The 7,727-nt window shown below is 34.7% G+C and overlaps 2 non-coding genes across 2 annotated transcripts; both read right to left on the bottom strand.

Moving 5' to 3' along the window:
- Nucleotides 1-250: 250 nt before the first annotated feature.
- On the bottom strand, nt 251-324 carry TRNAY-AUA (transfer RNA tyrosine (anticodon AUA)). Its single transcript has one exon. It is a non-coding gene; the product is annotated as a tRNA-Tyr (tRNA).
- Nucleotides 325-3,733: 3,409 nt separating this feature from the next.
- On the bottom strand, nt 3,734-3,807 carry TRNAY-AUA (transfer RNA tyrosine (anticodon AUA)). Its single transcript has one exon. It is a non-coding gene; the product is annotated as a tRNA-Tyr (tRNA).
- Between the last annotated feature and the right edge of the window lie 3,920 nt (nt 3,808-7,727).

The following is a 7,727-nucleotide window of genomic DNA, read 5'->3' as shown; positions in this document are numbered from 1 at the left end:
GTTAGCATAAAAATAAAGCCAGAAAATTAAGAGCTGTTTAATCACTCAATTGGATTTTTTTACCAGCATATTTCTTTTTCTCTGCAACCCACTGCTAAATTGTGCTTCCTAGCTGTTTTTATAAAATCACTGAATCAAATCTAACTCTGATTACATCAGAGAAGGCCAGGTACCCTACACCATAAGAGGGGGTTTGAAATTTTAACTTGTCTACTTAAAGATCACCAAAATCTGATAACAAGGTCAATTACGTCCCTGGGTGGGATTGAACCACCAACCTTTTGGTTTATAGCCGTACACACTAACCAATTGCGCCACAGAGACACTTTGCAAAAGTCTATACTGACAAAGGCTAATAAGCATTCATCTAAAACGTTTCCTAGAAAAACTTTAAAAAGTCAATAATCTGGAGAGTTTTTGTAAGATGTTTCTTCCATCAACCAACGAAGAAACACATTGGTACTTTCCCATGATGAGTGAGTGCTTCAGGATCTCTTGCACTTACATGTGCAGCAGAGTACTGCAATGGAAGCATGCTGGGCCCATAACCCAGAGGTAGGCAGATTGAAACTATCCTTTGCTATATGCATTTTTTGTTGTTGATTTAAGTAATCAAAACTGGGATTGATATTTTTGCTCTTTTATTTTTACTTAAAGTACAATAACTTTTACCATTTTAATTTGTTTTAATAGTATATTGAAAGTATTGTTTTCTTTTAAAAATCCACTTAATTTTCTTTACCCTATTATTAAAATGGTAATTGACAAAAACAAACTACATTGTCACCAGAAGAGCAATACAAAATGTACAAGTGATATATTAAAATCATCTTTCCAGCTTGAATTTCAATGATGCATTGGGGCAACGATTTTGTGAGAAACATTTTCACCCTTAAATAAAGATTTTCTTAATTCCTTACCTGTGTGCTAATTAGATATCACCTTGTTTTCACATTAAACAGACTTCCACATGAGAAAGCAGCAAGGATGCAGTGGCGTTAATGTTTCCTGGTGTCAACCTGTATTATTTCAGTAGACATTGAAATGAGGATGCATCTTGCTGCCTTTCCAATGAAGCAAGTTTAATTTAGTAATAGGTGAAAAACCATCCTTACAAAGGTGTTAATCAGAGACTTGGCTTTGTTGACACTTTTCAGAGAACAAATTTGTTAGCATAAAAATAAAGCCAGAAAATGAAGAGCTGTTTAATCACTCAATTGGATTTTTTTGCCAGCATATTTCTTTTTCTCTGCAACCCACTGCTAAATTGTGCTTCCTAGCTGTTTTTAGAAAATCACTGAATCAAATCTAACTCTGATTACATCAGAGAAGGCCAGGTACCCTACACCATAAGAGGGGGTTTGAAATTTTGACTTGTCTACTTAAAGATCACCAAAATCTGATTACAAGGTTAATTACGTCCCTGGGTGGGATTGAACCACCAACCTTTTGGTTAATAGCCGTGCACACTAACTGATTGCGCCACAGTGACACTTTGCAAAAGTCCATACTGACAAAGGCTAATAAGCATTCATCTAAAACGTTTCCTAGAAAAACTTTAAAAAGTCAATAATCTGGAGAGTTTTTGTAAGATGTTTCTTCCATCAACCAACGAAGAAACACATTGGTACTTTCCCATGATGAGTGAGTGCTTCATGATCTCTTGCACTTACATGTGCAGCAGAGTACAGCAATGGAAGCATGCTGGGCCCATAACCCAGCGGTAGGCAGATTGAAACTATCCTCTGCTATATGCATTTTTTTTTGTTAATTAAAGTAATCCAAAACTGGGATTGATATTTTGGCTCTTTTATTTTTACTTAAAGTACAATAACTTTTACCATTTTAATTTGTTTTAATAGTATATTGACAGTATTGTTTTCTTTCAAAAATCCACTTAATTTTCTTTACCCTATTATTAAAATGGTAATTGACAAAAACAAACTACATTGTCACCAGAAGAGCAATACAAAATGTACAAGTGATATATTAAAATCATCTTTCCAGCTTGAATTTCAATGATGCATTGGGGCAACGATTTTGTGAGAAACATCTTCACCCTTAAATAAAGATTTTCTTAATTCCTTACCTGTGTGCTAATTAGATATCACCTTGTTTTCACATTAAACAGACTTCCACATGAGAAAGCAGCAAGGACACAGTGGCGTTAATGTTTCCTGGTGTCATCCTGTATTATTTCAGTAGACATTGAAATGAGGATGTATCTTGCTGCCTTTCCAATGAAGCAAGTTTAATTTAGTAATAGGTGAAAAACCATCCTTACAAAGGTGTTCATCAGAGACTTGGCTTTGTGGACACTTTTCAGAGAACATATTTGTTAGCATAAAAATAAAGCCAGAAAATGAAGAGCTGTTTAATCACTCAATTGGATTTTTTTGCCAGCATATTTCTTTTTCTCTGCAACCCACTGCTAAATTGTGCTTCCTAGCTGTTTTTATAAAATCACTGAATCAAATCTAACTCTGATTACATCAGAGAAGGCCAGGTACCCTACACCATAAGAGGGGATTTGAAATTTTGACTTGTCTACTTAAAGATCACCAAAATCTGATAACAAGGTCAATTACGTCCCTGGGTGGGATTGAACCACCAATCTTTTGGTTTATAGCCGTACACACTAACTGATTGCGCCACAGAGACACTTTGCAAAAGTACATACTGACAAAGGCTAATAAGCATTCATCTAAAACGTTTCCTAGAAAAACTTTAAAAAGTCAATAATCTGGAGAGTTTTTGTAAGATGTTTCTTCCATCCACCAACGAAGAAACACATTGGTACTTTCCCATAATGAGTGAGTGCTTCAGGATCTCTTGCACTTACATGTGCAGCAGAGTACTGCAATGGAAGCATGCTGGGCCCATAACCCAGAGGTAGGCAGATTAAAACTATCCTCTGCTATATGCATTTTTTTTGTTAATTAAAGTAATCCAAAACTGGGATTGATATGTTAGCTATTTTATGTTTACTTAAAGTACAATAACTTTTACCATTTTAATTTGTTTTAATAGTATATTGAAAGTATTGTTTTCTTTTAAAAATCCACTTAATTTTCTTTACCCTATTATTAAAATGGTAATTGACAAAAACAAACTACATTGTCACCAGAAGAGCAATACAAAATGTACAAGTGATATATTAAAATCATCTTTCCAGCTTGAATTTCAATGATGCATTGGGGCAACGATTTTGTGAGAAACATTTTCACCCTTAAATAAAGATTTTCTTAATTCCTTACCTGTGTGCTAATTAGATATCACCTTGTTTTCACATTAAACAGACTTACACGTGGCGTTAATGTTTCCTGGTGTCAACCTGTATTATTTCAGTAGACATTGAAATGAGGATGCATCTTGCTGCCTTTCCAATGAAGCAAGTTTAATTTAGTAATAGGTGAAAAACCATCCTTACAAAGGTGTTAATCAGAGACTTGGCTTTGTGGACACTTTTCAGAGAACAAATTTGTTAGCATAAAAATAAAGCCAGAAAATGAAGAGCTGTTTAATCACTCAATTGGATTTTTTTGCCAGCATATTTCTTTTTCTCTGCAACCCACTGCTAAATTGTGCTTCCTAGCTGTTTTTATAAAATCACTGAATCAAATCTAACTCTGATTACATCAGAGAAGGCCAGGTACCCTACACCATAAGAGGGGGGTTGAAATTTTGACTTGTCTACTTAAAGATCACCAAAATCTGATAACAAGGTCAATTACGTCCCTGGGTGGGATTGAACCACCAACCTTTTGGTTTATAGCCATACACACTAACTGATTGCGCCACAGAGACACTTTGCAAAAGTACATACTGACAAAGGCTAATAAGCATTCATCTAAAACGTTTCCTAGAAAAACTTTAAAAAGTCAATAATCTGGAGAGTTTTTGTAAAATGTTTCTTCCATCAACCAATGAAGAAACACATTGGTACTTTCCCATGATGAGTGAGTGCTTCAGGATCTCTTGCACTTACATGTGCAGCAGAGTACAGCAATGGAAGCATGCTGGGCCCATAACCCAGCGGTAGGCAGATTGAAACTATCCTCTGCTATATGCATTTTTTTTTGTTAATTAAAGTAATCCAAAACTGGGATTGATATTTTGGCTCTTTTATTTTTACTTAAAGTACAATAACTTTTACCATTTTAATTTGTTTTAATAGTATATTGACAGTATTGTTTTCTTTCAAAAATCCACTTAATTTTCTTTACCCTATTATTAAAATGGTAATTGACAAAAACAAACTACATTGTCACCAGAAGAGCAATACAAAATGTACAAGTGATATATTAAAATCATCTTTCCAGCTTGAATTTCAATGATGCATTGGGGCAACGATTTTGTGAGAAACATCTTCACCCTTAAATAAAGATTTTCTTAATTCCTTACCTGTGTGCTAATTAGATATCACCTTGTTTTCACATTAAACAGACTTCCACATGAGAAAGCAGCAAGGATACAGTGGCGTTAATGTTTCCTGGTGTCAACCTGTATTATTTCAGTAGACATTGAATTGAGGATGCATCTTGCTGCCTTTCCAATGAAGCAAGTTTAATTTAGTAATAGGTGAAAAACCATCCCTACAAAGCTGTTAATCAGAGACTTGGCTTTGTGGACACTTTTCAAAGAACAAATTTGTTAGCATAAAAATAAAGCCAGAAAATGAAGAGCTGTTTAATCACTCAATTGGATTTTTTTTTGCCAGCATATTTCTTTTTCTCTGCAACCCACTGCTAAATTGTGCTTCCTAGCTGTTTTTATAAAATCACTGAATCAAATCTAACTACATCAGAGAAGGCCAGGTACCCTACACCATAACAGGGGGTTTGAAATTTTGACTTGTCTACTTAAAGATCACCAAAATCTGATAACAAGGTCAATTACGTCCCTGGTTGGGATTGAACCACCAACCTTTTGGTTAGTAGCCGGACACACTAACCGATTGCGCCACAGAGACACTTCCCAAAAAGTACATACTGACAAAGGCTAATAAGCATACATCTAGAACGTTTCCTAGAAAAACTTTAAAAAGTCAATAATCTGGAGAGTTTTTGTAAAATGTTTCTTCCATCAACCAACGAAGAAACACATTGGTACTTTCCCATGATGAGTGAGTGCTTCAGGATCTCTTGCACTTACATGTGCAGCAGAGTACTGCAATGGAAGCATGCTGGGCCCATAACCCAGAGGTAGGCAGATTGAAACTATCCTTTGCTATATGCATTTTTTTTTTGTTAATTTAAGTAATCAAACTGGGATTGATATTTTTGCTCTTTTATTTTTACTTGAAGTACAATAACTTTTACCATTTTAATTTGTTTGAATAGTATATTGACAGTATAGTTTTCTTTAAAAAATCCACTTAATTTTCTTTACCCTATTATTAAAAGGGTAATTGACAAAAACAAACTACATTGTCACCAGAAGAGCAATACAAAATGTACAAGTGATATATTAAAATCATCTTTCCAGCTTGAATTTCAATGATGCATTGGGGCAACGATTTTGTGAGAAACATTTTCACCCTTAAATAAAGATTTTCTTAATTCCTTACCTGTGTGCTAATTAGATATCACCTTGTTTTCACATTAAACAGACTTCCACATGAGAAAGCAGCAAGGATGCAGTGGCGTTAATGTTTCCTGGTGTCAACCTGTATTATTTCAGTAGACATTGAAATGAGGATGCATCTTGCTGCCTTTCCAATGAAGCAAGTTTAATTTAGTAATAGGTGAAAAACCATCCCTACAAAGGTGTTAATCAGAGACTTGGCTTTGTGGACACTTTTCAGAGAACAAATTTGTTAGCATAAAAATAAAGCCAGAAAATGAAGAGCTGTTTAATCACTCAATTGGATTTTTTTTTGCCAGCATATTTCTTTTTCTCTGCAACCCACTGCTAAATTGTGCTTCCTAGCTGTTTTTATAAAATCAATGAATCAAATCTAACTCTGATTACATCAGAGAAGGCCAGGTACCCTACACCAGAACAGGGGGATTTGAAATTTTGACTTGTCTACTTAAAGATCACCAAAATCTGATAACAAGGTCAATTACGTCCCTGGGTGGGATTGAACTACCAACCTTTTGGTTAATAGCCGTGCACACTAACTGATTGCGCCACAAAGACACTTTGCAAAAGTGCATACTGACAAAGGCTAATAAGCATTCATCTAGAACGTTTCCTAGAAAAACTTTAAAAAGTCAATAATCTGGAGAGTTTTTGTAAGATGTTTCTTCCATCAACCAACGAAGAAACACATTGGTACTTTCCCATGATGACTGAGTGCTTCAGGATCTCTTGCACTTACATGTGCAGCAGAGTACTGCAATGGAAGCATGCTGGGCCCATAACCCAGAGGTAGGCAGATTGAAACTATCCTTTGCTATATGCATTTTTTTTGTTCATTTAAGTAATCAAAACTGGGATTGATATTTTTGCTCTTTTATTTTTACTTAAAGTACAATAACTTTTACCATTTTAATTTGTTTTAATAGTATATTGACAGTATAGTTTTCTTTAAAAAATCCACTTAATTTTCTTTACCCTATTATTAAAAGGGTAATTTACAAAAACAAACTACATTGTCACCAGAAGAGCAATACAAAATGTACAAGTGATATATTAAAATCATCTTTCCAGCTTGAATTTCAATGATGCATTGGGGCAACGATTTTGTGAGAAACATCTTCACCCTTAAAAAAAAAGATTTTCTTAATTCCTTACCTGTGTGCTAATTAGATATCACCTTGTTTTCACATTAAACAGACTTCCACATGAGAAAGCAGCAAGGATGCAGTGGCGTTAATGTTTCCTGGTGTCAACCCGTATTATTTCAGTAGACATTGAAATGAGGATGCATCTTGCTGCCTTTCCAATGAAGCAAATTTAATTTAGTAATAGGTGAAAAACCATCCCTACAAATGTGTTAATCAGAGACTTGTCTTTGTGGACACTTTTCAGAGAACAAATTTGTTAGCATAAAAATAAAGCCAGAAAATGAAGAGCTGTTTAATCACTCAATTGGATTTTTTTGCCAGCATATTTCTTTTTCTCTGCAACCCACTGCTAAATTGTGCTTCCTAGCTGTTTTTATAAAATCACTGAATCAAATCTAACTCTGATTACATCAGAGAAGGCCAGGTACCCTACACCATAAGAGGGGGTTTGAAATTTTGACTTGTCTACTTAAAGATCACCAAAATCTGATAACAAGGTCAATTACGTGCCTGGGTGGGATTGAACCACCAACCTTTTGGTTTATAGCCGTACACAATAACTGATTGCGCCACAGAGACACTTTGCAAAAGTACTTACTGACATAGGCTAATAAGCATTCATCTAAAACGTTTCCTAGAAAAACTTTAAAAAGTCAATAATCTGGAGAGTTTTTGTAAGATGTTTCTTCCATCCACCAACAAAGAAACACATTGGTACTTTCCCATGATGAGTGAGTGCTTCAGGATCTCTTGCACTTACATGTGCAGCAGAGTACTGCAATGGAAGCATGCTGGGCCCATAACCCAGAGGTAGGCAGATTAAAACTATCCTCTGCTATATGCATTTTTTTTGTTAATTAAAGTAATCCAAAACTGGGATTGATATTTTTGCTCTTTTATTTTTCATTAAAGTACAATAACTTTTACCATTTTAATTTGTTTTAATAGTATATTGAAAGTCTTGTTTTCTTTTAAAAATCCACTTAATTTTCT

Source organism: Pseudophryne corroboree, chromosome 8 (genome assembly GCF_028390025.1).
Source record: "Pseudophryne corroboree isolate aPseCor3 chromosome 8, aPseCor3.hap2, whole genome shotgun sequence".
Lineage (NCBI taxonomy): Eukaryota > Metazoa > Chordata > Amphibia > Anura > Myobatrachidae > Pseudophryne > Pseudophryne corroboree.
The sequence above is the reverse complement of the archived record's forward strand: the minus strand, read 5'-3'. Positions and strand labels throughout refer to the sequence as shown.